A 14488-nucleotide genomic window follows, 5' to 3' on the forward strand; every position below is an offset into this window, starting at 1 on the left:
TGATTAGCAAAATTGATTGAAAGAAAAGATGGTTATTTTATTTAACGTCCCGCTCGAGAATTATTCACTCATATGAAGGTGAAGATAACGGATAATGATCAATCCCATAACTCCTATAAACAATACAAAATAGATAGTTGGGCAAACACGGACCCCTGGACACACCAGAGGTGGGACCAGGTGCCTAGGAGGAGTAAGCATTCCCTGTCGACCGGTCACACCTGCCGTGAGCCCCATCTCCTGATCAGGTAAACAGAGTTATCCGTAGTCAAAATCATTGTGCCAAGAACAGCCTAACCTAATCGGTATGAAACACGTCAGACAGCATTTGACCCAATGATAGGATGTATTGGAAAACTAGATTGTTATAACGACCATAGAATTTGCGAGATGCTTCAATCGAGACTGTTGAAACCCCTGCACCATCAACTTGTTTGTCAGTAGCTTGCCTCTATTTAAAAACTGACTATTCGCAGAACAAGCTCTTGCGTATCGAATCAGTTGAGATATATAAACACCATATGCAGGTGACACTGGAACATTGCTACATAAATATGGGAAGTTGACGATGGAGAAGCTGAAATCATCGCGTTTGTCATACAGTTGATTTGTCAGTTTGCCGTTAATATCTACTTTTAATAAAATATCTAAGTATGAGGCAGAAGTGAACGACTCTGTGGTGTCTTTTATTTTGAGCTCACAGGGATATATCGAATCGACATATGAATGAAAGTTATTAATAGATAAAACGTCGTCGATATATCTAAATGTCAAATTTAAGGCCACAGCAAGAGAGTTTTTCTTCTCACGTAGAAATTTTTGAATTATTTCTGCTTCATATGAATACAGAAACAGGTCAGCTAACAATGGAGCACATATGGAGACATCACCATTGCTGTTGAATGGCTGCAACATTTAGGGTTATGCTCAGTGCTTACGGCCTTTGAACAGGGAGGGATCTTTATCTTGTCAGACCTGCTGTGCCACGGGGCGTCTGTCTTTTCGGTCCGTTTGGAATGGAACGGAAAACATGTTATGTAATGACAAGAATGTAAATCGGCAACGCAATAAACCGTTAGACAAGCAAAGTGATATTAACACTGCTGATAGACTCTAAACAACATGATATACTGTAAACAGCTGCTGATATACTCTAAACAACTGACATACTCTAAACAAGTGATATACTCTAAACAATGAAGTCCGTGGGAATCCGGGTTGGAATAGGTTCTCAGTACGCCTTGCTTGTCGTAAGAGGCGACTAGATGGGGCGGTCCTTCGGATGAGACCGCAAAAACCGAAGTCCCGTGTCACAGCAGGTGTGGCGCGATAAAGATCCCTCCCTGCTCAATGGCCAAAAGTGCCGAGAATAGACCTAAATTTTGCAGCCCTTCACCAGCAGTGGTGACGTCTCCATGTGAGTGATATATTCTCCAGAGGGACGTTAAACAATATAAAATATATCTATATTTACTCTAAAACTTCATAGTTATTTCGGATTTCAAAGATTTCGGTTGAGCATCACTGAAGAGACATTATTTGTCGAAATGCGCATCTGGTGCATCAAAATTGGTACCGTATAAGTTTTACATCTAAACATCTGATATACCCTAAACAACTGATATACTTTAAACAACATGACCATCTCTGTTCTAGGCCTTCCAAAGGACGAAATCTTGTTTGAAATTGAGTAATCTATACTGTCTTATTACGTATGTCAAATTTCATGAGAATGTACAGAACTTGTGAAGTGTAAGTTGAAAAATCATGCACAATGTTCTGTTTTAAGGGATTTGTGAAATCTTTTCCTTAAGGAGGTATACTACATCGTCATAATGGCTGACTTCTTTTTAAAACATGAATGAAAATATAGATATCAGCAATATTTGTACTTTTCTTTTAAATTTGATTGCATAGCTGGGTAGCTTAATCGGTTAACCATTCCACAGCTGACCTGTAAATCATGAGTTCGACTCAAGCAGGTGATTTTATTTATGTTTTTACCCATATTACTTTCTACTAAAACTGCAATTTTAAAAACTAAATAAAGTAAATTTCAAAATATCATTGTAGTACATATTCTCCATTTTATCATCCATATCAAATCATTCCTTTTCTATTAACAATAACCATTTTCATTCTTATGTCGATTCGATGTATACATGTGAACTCGAGATAAAATACACCAGAGTCCTCCACATCTGCTTCTATTTAGATATCTTAATTGAAAAAGAATGTTAACAGTAAACTAACAACTCAACTTTATGATAAATGGGATGATCTCAGCTTCTCCATTGTCAACTTACAATTGCTTATTTATGTAGCAATATTCCATTATCACCTGCATATGGTGTTTATATCTTTCAACTCATTTGATACGGAAGAGCTTTTTCTTCGTATAATTACTTTTTAAATCGAGGCAGGCTACTGACAAACAAGTTGATGTCACAGGGGTGTTAACAGTCTCATTTAAAGCCAGCATCTCCCAAATTCTAAGGTCGTTATAATGACCTAGTTTACCAATACAACATATTTTTTGTGTCATGACGTATTTCATACCGATTGTTAAGACCGTTCTTGGCACCACACTGATTTTGACTACGGATTACTCCGTTTACCTGATCAAGATATTGGCCTCACGGCGGGTGTGACCGGTTGACAGGGTATGTTTACTCCTCCTAATCACCTGATCTCACCTCTGGTATATCCAGGGGTCAGTGTTTGCCCAACTCTCTTTTTTGTATTCCATATATAAGTTATGAGATTGATCACTGTTCGTTTTTAGCTCACCTAAGCGGAGGCTCAAGTGAGCTTTTCTGATTAAAATTTGTCCGTTGTCTGTCGTCGGCGTAAACTTTTCACATTTTCTTCTTCTTCAGAACGTGACGTCTTCTTCTGAACCATGATATTGTATCACAAGAATATAAAAAGACATTCAATTTCTTACTAAATTGGGGTTCATGATAGTCTTTATTTAGACGAAATGCTTGAAAATGAAAATAACGCGGGGTGAAAAGATGGAAGATGTAGCGTTACCAGGGTGAAAAGATATCAAAGATTCCCATATTGATTAACATCATCTAGTAAATTCACAATTCTAAGTTTTTCCGTCACACATTATATTCTGATTTATGGAATGAATCTTTTTCTTTTTCGGTGAGCAATTGTGTGAACAGGTTGATTCACAGGTCAAGTAGATGGGACAAGCTCTTTATATATAGAAACATAATCTCGAAAAAGATTTCAAGCATTTGAATATATCTACATTTCCTATTTTTTTCCTTTGATACACTTGAGGGTATGAAATGCGACGCTTCACATCGGTATACTTCATGAAGTGCGTTATTTCTTAGAGATCAATACTGCCACACCATCAAGAATACAACATTTATAGAAGTTTAATGATAATGATGTGCTTGCTATTCTTCTACGATCAAATTTAAAACGCGCAGAAATTAAATGGAGGACAACTTTGAACTAGCTGCAGCAAGGTAGTAGCTGGCCTGATGAATGATTAACCCTTGTGAAATTGGTTCGCCATACTTATGGGATGGGAAAGAAAAGTAAAAGAAAGTTTTCCTTACTATCTAAGATAAGGTACTATCTAACATTTATACATGCTCAGACTCCCTTTGATAAATGAACAAATGACATCTGTCGAAAACTTCCCAACTTAAAAGCTCTATTACTAGCAGACACATGGCACGTTTCAACATTGAGAGATTTAAAGCTGACATGAATTAATAAATATAGTATAATTCTATATGTCCACCATATTTCTCTGCTAATCCGCCATATTAGTTGGAATTTCTATTGTTATATGTATCAGGGTTCGCATGGTATATAAGGGGACGAGCTTTGCTACGCTTCACTTCATATCAGTGTCTTCGATTTACCTGTGCGGGTAGCTTCGACAGGTAACACGTACATCTCCGATACTAATTTATAGGACATCAAGAAGAAATGAAATCACGTTTTGGAACACCACGCAGTGCTCAAAATTATATATTTGGATAAATATATATAGAATGCTTTTTCTTTACGTGAACGTGCGTACATTTGCATTAAATACGTCAAAACTATACAAAAAATGCGAAGAAATATTTCATCTATTATCTATTGATAAAATGGAATAAGCAAAGGGTATACAATCTATACCATTCACAATTACTTCAAGTAAAAGGCAAATACATAAATACTACTGTACTTATAAACATGGCATGTCTCCTCGCCATGAAAACGCATCGAATGCGGACGACAATTTACCTGGGCCTACTCGTAATATCTGTAAAGGACCGCAGATGTACTTGTACACTTGTCGAAAATATTCAAGTAGTAGTAAAACTCCCTTTATTTGCATAATCCATGAAACAAAACGATGAACTCCATTTGAATTCCAACAATAAACAACATTGTACAGACTGCGACACACTTAGCCCGTGCCGATCAGCTATCTTCAATCAGGGGAAGTATCAGTGTAGAATATTTACCCTGTATTGTGCATGACTCCTTATACCATATGATTTACTGGTCAGAGTATTGCAGATTTATAAATCAGGAAATCATTTAGGTTCATAAATTTGCATATACAACACTGTACGAGTGTACGGGATGAGAGAGAGAGAGAGAGAGAGAGAGAGAGAGAGAGAGAGAGAGACGATGATCTTGTAATAATCGTGCTCTTATTAAGACAAATGATATCGTTAATTCAATAAAAAGAGAACAGTACTAGTAACTCAATATTGCTCTCATTAATTGATAATACAGATTTATTTGATTCATTTAAAGTACACAATTAAAAATTAAACATATTTTTAAGTAATGTTATTTTCAATTACTTCATTTTATGCTAATTTGGCGCTCAATAGATCTTATATATCTATGCAATTTTGCGTTATTACATTCTGCGTCGAACTCGACGCAAATTGTACTAATGCAAAATGTAATAATCGAGTTTATCATATTATGCGTCGTTATTAAACATCAAGGGGAGAGGACAAGAGTGTCTGTCCCCCACCCTTAATAACAATATTCATTTTTTGTTATTTTGTGATGCAAATAAAAGAATTGGCAAGTTGAATTGCAAGAAATTTTGAAGAATCTAATTTTCCATTTTCCCCCTGTTGTACCCCCCCACCCACCCACCCCCCACCCCCCCCCCCCCGAAAAATGACGATATATGTCTCGCAATATATTGAGTGACAACCCCTCCCCCACTTACCCCAGCTTGAAAGTTCTGATATAATAGTAGAAGACACACACCACCACCAATTATGAAGATATTATGAGGCACTCATAGTAGAGGATTCTAACCACTCCATCCCACCCCCAACGATTGAAGAAAATGAAGTGTAGGGGAAATTATTGAGGTAGTCAAAGTAAACAACTCTTTAACCCTTCACCCCCACATTAGGACTTCGAACATTGGACAAACATCTTGGTTTGTTTGGGTGTTTTGTTTTATTTTATTGCTGTTTTCGTTCATCTTTTTTAATAATTATTTTGAATGGCAAGAAATTTTGACGAATCCAATTTTCCTCTGTTGTACCCCCCCCCCCCCCCCCCATAAAAATGACGATACATGTCTGGTTATTACATGTATATTTTGCTTTGCAACACATGCATTTATACTAATTGTATGGTGTAGAATTGTACCCTTTACCAAGTTTTCCTTCATTTACACAGTATAAGGAATGGTAAACCAAAATCACAAAACAAAATTCATAAATACCAAGATATTTTCAAGCGTAGGTACTTTATTCATGAATACATAGATACATGTATTCAGAAAAATCGCATGTATGCATTGCAGGACTATATCATATGTGTGTTTTAACGTTTCTGTAACATGCCATAATGATTACTTTCAGGCTTGAGTGTAATTTATTCATAAATATTTTCATTTCGTAGATCTGGCGCAATGGATATATACTGAAAATAGACATACCGCTGTACGTCGAAATTTAAAATTCAAATGTATTCGATAAGAAATCATTAAAATTCGTGTTGAGGTTTTATTTGATATGATAATGCCAATATACTGTAATGCATTAGTAGGATATGCAAAAGGCAAGAGTATAAACATTTTCCTTTTTCATTATTAGTATCAATATCTATATATTCACGAAAAAACATTATATAATTTATATCCGGATTCATATACCGATTTAGATATCAATAAAAACAAAGCTGCATAGTTTGGGGAGGGGGTTCTAATGAGTCTGATGAAATTAAAAGAAGGAACCCCACATTTGCATTCAAACTAGATGTACTTCAAAATGAATTAATTTTTGCTCTGACTGAAAGCATGATTCTAAATTCGGGAACGAATCTTGCATACAAAATAATTAATAGGGGAACACATAAATTCGAGCTCCTTTGAATTTTAATGAAATGCAGGTATGCACCTTTCTTTCAACACGAATTGATATGTTGTTTCAGGCACGTATACAGGGGGTTGAGGTGGGCAGGGAGGCTGGTCTGCTCTCCTCCACGTTTTTGACAATTTACTTTTTTCCGTTATTCTAACATACAAAGTCAGTAATTTCTACATGCGCAGTTCAAACTAATATTTTTTTTTTTAAATTGTAATGAATTCAATTATAAGCATCAACTTCTGTAAGTTTCCAATACATGTATATTGTAATTCACAAATTTTTAAATAGCTGGAAATTTTTAATGCTTGTAAGCTTACATTTATATCAGTGATCGATTTTCTTTCCTTCTGTGAAATGATATATTGTATATCGAAGTAAGACTCTCTCTCTCTCTCTCTCTCTCTCTCTCTCCTGTTCAATCAATGAATATGGACATACATAGACCGTAAATAATTATATGGTTCCCAAAGAGACAATAAAACTATTTTTTGTTTATATATTTCCTTTTATATGTGTCTTTGTGTAATCAACTGTTTATTATGGATTGCAAATGCAATACCCGCATTTTCACACAGGTGTATATTTCGATCATTATTCCCTTATTTGTATATCCAAGTTTGTATATGATCATCAATAAATTTTGAATTGTGCACGCAATATATCCAACCAGATTCTCAGTGTATATGGTTAGATTCCCGATTTCTATAAACTGCAAAACCTCGACCAGACAAGCATTCAATACAGGAAAAATTTTCGACTCTGACATCTTCCCTGATTGAAGACACCCTGTTTGGCACGGGTGAAGTGTGTCGCAGTCTGTATAATGGAACGACAACGTGTTGTAAAGTTCTAACGAGATACAAATGGAGTTTATCATTTTGTTTCGTGGATTTATCAAAATAAAGAAAATCTAATATTTTCGGTAAGTGCACATCTCCGATATCTGTTGAGTAGACGTCCGTATTTGATGCGCTTTTTTTTTTTTTTTTTTTTTTTGGCGAATATGTCATGTGCATTACATATTATGCATATGGCATGCACCTGTGTTTTGCAAGAATTGATATAAATAATAGATTTTATGCTCTTTGCTTATTCCATTCTATCAGTATGTAATTGGCAAATGATTTTTCCGCATTTATTTCATAAGAAACTGCAAATACTTGCATGCACTTGCAAGTATACAAGAAAAGCTCTTTTTTTTTTTTTTTTTTTTTTGCATTTTTGTCAAAATTATCTAACCTTTCAGAATGTTGCATTGGTATACAATAAATATATTGTAATTTGAGGAAATCATGTTTTAAAATGTTTCTCATTCCCTATATATTACTATCGGAGATGTGCACTGGTCGAGTCCACCTAGAAAAATCAAAGTGTGACAATCACATTCGGGGTATATACGGGTAGAGTAAATTAGGCTACCTGAGAGAAATATGGCGGATAAGATGAGAAAGGTGTACGTATTTATTAATTCATGTCAGCTTTAAACATTTTAACGTTAGAACAATATTGAAGGAACAACATTCTGACAACGTAGATCATACTAAGATGTATATATATACTTCCTCGTTGAAAGAACGTTTTTAAAAAGTTCAGTGGCGGATCTAGATGGTGTTATGGGGTTGACACCCCCCTAGTTGAATAAATTAATTCACAGCCGATTGTTCTAGATCAACTTACATGCTTTATACAGGAGGATATGGACTGCGACGCTTTACGCCTACATACTCCAGGCCCCAGGATCATGTAACAAACCCAGACTTAAGCCAAATTTTCAATCACCTGTAAAATATTCATTACTTTTGAACTGAACCTCTTAATTTGCAGACACTAGAAATTCAATGAAACAATATTGAATAGCAATATTATTTTTGGAATGATTGACTTCTCAATCATTTCATCACAATATTCAGATTTTGACTTTAGCTTAAGATGTTTCATGATCCTGGGGCCAGGAAGCGCGTTAGATCTTCGTGAAAAGTATGTCGGCGTGATGCATTGCTGTTCATATCGCATGTATTTCTAAAAAATGGAATTGTTTTGTATATTTACATTCAGTTTTCATTTTTGTCGGATAATTTTAAGCTGTTACAATAGTAGTACTATTTTTATTAACATTCATACGAACATCATCGTTCACATTCACGAGAAAATGATTATCATTTAAAATACACATTGGAAATGTAAATATATTATTCATCAGACAATATTTGGCTTCTATTTGGGGGATGGAATCGGGGGGCCTCTGTTATGAGAGTGCATAAACGGTCTAGATAAAACCAATACGAAGGTCATATATCTAACACTACTATAAGTACAGAAATGGGACCCGAATGAAAATTCAAGTTCGTATTATTTGTATTTTCATTAGAAACCTTCCATATGTATGTTATTAAAATGTACCGTCTCATCGTCATTCAAAATTCATAGACATGTTTGCCTTCGTTAGATTTGCTTACTTCTGACAGGCATACAAATTGCGTCAGAGAAAAGGGAGAGTGAACCCACTTTTCATGAAAGGAGAAGATAACAAACAGTATAAATTACCACAAAATCTCATTTATTGTAGCGCACCAGAATTGTAATGTAATCTACCTGTATGAGAAAGACGAGAACTACGAACAGGACTTGGAGCTATATAGTGTTTCACAAACACATTAAGAAAAAGACATTTATCAAGAAAGAAAACCTTCGACAAAATGGAGAAGCAGAAGATGATAATCGACTGTGATACCGGAGTGGACGATGCCCAAGCAATAATGATGGCCCTATCCAGACCGGAAGTCGACGTCATAGCTATCACGTGTGTTAATGGAAACGTGGATATTGAAAACGTTTGCCGTAACACTTTGCGTGTTCTAAAAGTTTGTGATGCTTTACACGTAAGTAATTCAAAGTTGATTCTTAATATCGTTTTATATATTGTGTTCCTCATCACCAAGCACGTACTAATGTGTCTTACATTATCAGTAATATATGTAAAATCTATGATTTCACACTCAGTTGATAACTTTTGACATCAGTCATGATGGACAAAGGGTTTTCCAAAAGGAATGCAAAATAATGATGGCTGAGATACTGAGGGAATGGGGACTCTACATGTAGACCCCCAACGGGGTTCAGAAGGAAATGTTATACACTACAGCTAGATAAGTCCTTCTCCTGTTTATAATGTATGATAATTTTCAAAAGGATATTCACATCCGATCTCTGTGACAATGATGATTTTACAAATGTGCAACGATGGTCTTTATTTGTTCTCATAATACCTCTGTCATATCTATGGAGCGCCAAATTAACATAAACTCAAATAATAATTAAAAATCTCTTCAAATAATTAATGATATATTCAATTGAAGAAGGCAACATTAATGCGCGTATCAATTCAGTCCATGCGCGCAATAATTGAATTATTGTTCTCTTCAACTGAATTAATTATATCATCAGAGAGATGCGCGCAATAATTCTTTTAAAACTATCTTCAATTCAACATATCCTCGATTGAATTAATGATTCTTTAATTGAATTTTGTTCTCTTTAAAGGAATTGCGCGCATGAATGCCTCATTCAAAAGCGTTGTAAACAATTAAAGATATCTTTAGATTATCAAATCATTTATACCGAGCTCCAAATTAAATTTTGTCAGCAATAATTTCACCATATTGATGCACGCATCATATCTATTATTGTTCTCATCGATGGAATTAAAGCACGCATCAAATGCAATTATTGCACGCAATAATTGAATTGATGATATCTTTAAATGATTAACGATATCTTCAATCAATTGAGTTTATGTTAATTTGGCGCTCCATACATAGTTTATTTCCATTTCCTCGAGGAGTAAGAGTCTGGAGGACTATCAGCATTCACTCATCATGATGAAGTGTTCATCAATTTCAAGCAAAAATATTTTGACTGTGTCGTACTATTATCAATGAAAAGGTGAAGATAACTAACAGGGATCAATCTTATAAATCCCATAAAGAATACAAAATTAAGAGTAGGGCAACAAGGATCCCTGGACATACCAGAGGTGGGACCAGGTGTCGACTAGGAGCATCCCCAGTCGACTGGTCACACCCGTCGCGAGCCCAATATGGTAGGTCGTATGGTAAAGTGTGACGTGCTTGAAATTGTGGAACACGTGTATTGATTTGAATAATTAGAACATGGTACCTTATATCAGATACCAGTGTTTCGAGGATGCACAAGACCTATCATACCTCACGAAGAAGATGCTTCCCATTGCCATGGCTTAGACGGCATGGGCGACCTTCCGAACCCACCGGAAGTGGATTTATCGTGTATTCAAGAGGAACATGCGGTCAATGCGTTGATAAGACTTACAAAAAAGTATAAAGGTAATATAGTTAGGTTTGTTTCCACCGAAAATTACCAGTTACAATTTGATACATGCAAGATCGTAGGTCCCGCATTTAGTGGAGCTCTTATTAATGGTTGGTGGGTTGTATATTATTTAACGTCCCGCTAGAGAATTTTTCACTCATATGGAAACATCACCATTGCTGGTGAATGGAGCTCTTGTAGAAAGGAGTCTGGAAAGTGTACATAACTTGCAACACTGATCATTAGAATACATACATGTTTGATGCAAGTACCAATCAATTAAAATGTGAAACAAAACATATCAAAGTATTAGACTTTGGAGAAGTTTACTCCGATCGAAGTTCATATCTCATATCGGGAGAGAATGCAATGCATTTTCACCGGATGTTGCTCCTTGCAGATATTAATAGCAAATCAAGGAAGATCTACGTATCAAATGTTTACATTTGGGAATGCTTGTATTATTTTCCTCTCAACAAAAATCGTTTTAATTGCGTTCAATTTTATGGTAATAATAAGTACATTGTGAAAAATTGAATAAAAATGTATAAAAAGAATAAATTGCAGACATGATTTTGAATTTTATGACAGAACATTGTGCAGATTTAAAGTTGTCCATATCCTGTCATTTACGGAACTTGCGGAAGTATACGTAGTCTTCATGATCTTAATGTGTACTGATGATTTGAACATCAATATATATGGTATAGTTTTAGGTTAGCTATCAGCTTTTCTGAAATATATGTTGGACTGATGATATTGTAATTGGTGCTCTTGAAAATTTCCCAAGTCGGTATATTTATGTAATGATGTAATAGAAGTGATATAATTCTGCTTGCACAATTTGAAATTGCGTGAATAATTTCGTCTTTTTTTTATATATAGAAATGAAGTCGGTTGAAATGATTATGTATTTTACAATTTGTGCTTTAAAAAAAATCTCACATTTTTTGTTGACATATCCCCCACATTCTATACGAAAGATTACTGTACAAGTGTTGATAACAGGTGAAATTAAAATGGTCGCGATGGGACCGTTGACTAATCTTGGGGTAGCCCTTCGAATGGATCCCGATTTTTCCCGACGTCTTCAAAGCTTGGTAATAATGGGATGAAACATTCAAGGTACATATCTAACATCATCATATAGACTAAACGATAACAAAACGTGCAATCGATCAAATCACATGAAATTGAAAATGATCAGATGAAATGTAACAGAAACGTTTTTCCTTTAAATGTATTGAAGGCAAAGGGAATAGGTCCGCTTCTATTGCCTCGGAATTCAACTTCGGCACGGACCCAGAAGCTGCATATGTCGTTATCCACGAGATGGCGTGTGAGATCACCATTGTTTCCTTTGAAATCTGTCTGTCCAATACTTATCCATGGGTAAATTTTCTGAATACATGTTATAAATCTCAATCTCTAGAGTACCAATATTACCAGTAATACTAGTAGCACGCAGACTAAATACTAAAGATTTATTTTAGAATAGTGAATTTTAATCGATAAAAAAAAATACAATCAAAGACCTTGAAGTACATAGTACAAAATGTATTGGGCTTTCTGATAAACGTTAGTTTTGACATAATCACATTCCCATTTCTTTAGAATTAAAAAGTAGCATCAATATAGTGATTCTAAAGATCCACGCAAAAAAGTACGTGGGTTTTTCTTCTAAATGTGTCGATGGAACATCAAATATATATACTTTTCTAATTCTGGCGTGAGGCAAATCAAACTAAAAATGATTATGGAAGATTAGTTTTACTTCGGGAGATATAAATGACTGTCCAATTGACAAAAATAACTCGGAAAGTGTCATTCTCAGTATTTTGGACAGCAAGGTTTCATACCGGTTCACTCCCATATTACGGACGTCAAAAGAAAAAATACTTACCCTCTTTAAAAGTAAACTTAATCTCTCTCTTTCCAAAAATATGTCATGTTGCTGTACTCAAATATATACATGCAAATACAATATATATATATATATATATATATATATATATATATATATGCATGTACATGTCATTTATAAAATAAAATAAATTGAAATTTTCTATCGTTGTTTGATTTCCTTTCACTTATTTTTTTCATCCACCTTTTCAGTAAAGCACTCGTGGTTGTTGGTGTAGGTAGGCGTGTTTCAGAAAGGTCGCGAATCAGTTCTGAAGAAATGGGTGTGTCATTAGGCAACAATAAACATTTCATACAAATGAAAATGTTTATCACTTCAATGCGTCTGATTGTAGGGGGAAATGGGGTTTTCCCTGCCTCTTTACCTTTGACGAAGATGGCCATATACATTTGTAGTGTTGCATTTGTCGGTAGGTCGGTTGGTCGGTCTGTATAGACTATGGTGTTCGACCGCGATTACTAGAAAAACTTTCCTCCAATGGTTATCATACTTCATAGGCAGGTTAGCCATGAAAAGTAGATGACACCTATTTATCGCCAGATCAAAGGTCACATATCCTTTATATGATAGCAGTTGTTCGACTAATAGCTAGAGAGCCCAATATTAAATGATAAACATCAAACTTCATAGGCAGTTTTAGATGATCCTTGGTGATTATGAGGTCAAATTAAGGTCATGAGACTTTCTAGCATGCATACATCAGTTGTCCGACCATTTTCTAGAGAAGCCATTGATAAGTGGTCGTCATATTTGAATGGCAGGTTGGTCATGGCTAAGGGACGATCCCTATTAATTTTAAGATAAAGGTCACTTGGCTGTTTTGCATTCATAAGGTAATTTAGTCCCTTTGATATTTGATACGACCTCAACTGGTCGCTTTATTTCTGAACATGGATTTCAATTTGGGCATATCTTTTTGCGAACGTGTTTGGTGTTTAAAGTTTCCGAGCGAACACGTAATTTCTTTTTAAGCTTTTGTGAATACATGTCATTGTATCTTCGATCATATTATCCATTTAAGTTACCATGACGTCAATACCTGCGTAAAATGCAGTGTTCTGACGTCATTATCTGCGCAAAATGTAGTGTTCTTACGTCATTACCTGCGTAAAATATAGTGTTCTTACGTCATTATCTGCGTAAAATGCATTTTATGACGTCATTACTTGCGTAGAATGCAGTGTTCAACAACGTGTACTTAATTGATTCATATTCAAATATTTTCTTGTTTTAGGAGAAGGCTCATGAGTGTTTTAATTTACACACTCCAAAGTCAAATTTTCTTCAAGCCATCACTAAAACAACAGCTGAGAAACAGAAAGCCCGAGGAGAATCTGGTTATCTTTCCTGCGATACCACTGCAATGGCGGTAGCTCTTGACAGTTCTATTATATTGGAATCTGTTAAAATGTTCACTGTGGTGGAGCTGAATGGAAGCAACACAAGGGGCATGTTGGTTGCTGATTGGAGAAACATGCTGTGCAAGCTCCCCAATGTTACCATCGTCGAGAAAACTGACACCAAGAAATCGCTCACTTTATGGAGAGGCATGGTACTGGAGTGAATAATTCACAAAGTTAATTAAAATGGGAAAAATTACTACTATGTATATATGATTGCAATAAAATATTAGATATCAAGTTCTTATTTATAGAAATTTACTTATAGAAATTATAGTAGATCTACGTCGTAATCAGTATTAAAAAAGAAAGGACAACTCTTATGAAATTCATGGTCTATGGGTCTGACGGGAAATGTCTTTTAAGGTATTCCATGTATAATGAAAGGATAATGAACAATTTTGAAGGATTTAGATCAACTTAAAAGTTTATTGTTAAAT

At 35.1% G+C, this 14488-nt stretch overlaps 1 pseudogene; it reads left to right on the forward strand.

The window, feature by feature from the left end:
* Nucleotides 1-8622: 8622 nt before the first annotated feature.
* On the forward strand, nucleotides 8623-14288 carry LOC125656821 (nucleoside hydrolase-like; annotated as a pseudogene).
* Nucleotides 14289-14488: the final 200 nt, after the last annotated feature.

Source organism: Ostrea edulis, chromosome 1 (assembly GCF_947568905.1).
Source record: "Ostrea edulis chromosome 1, xbOstEdul1.1, whole genome shotgun sequence".
NCBI classification, from domain to species: domain Eukaryota; kingdom Metazoa; phylum Mollusca; class Bivalvia; order Ostreida; family Ostreidae; genus Ostrea; species Ostrea edulis.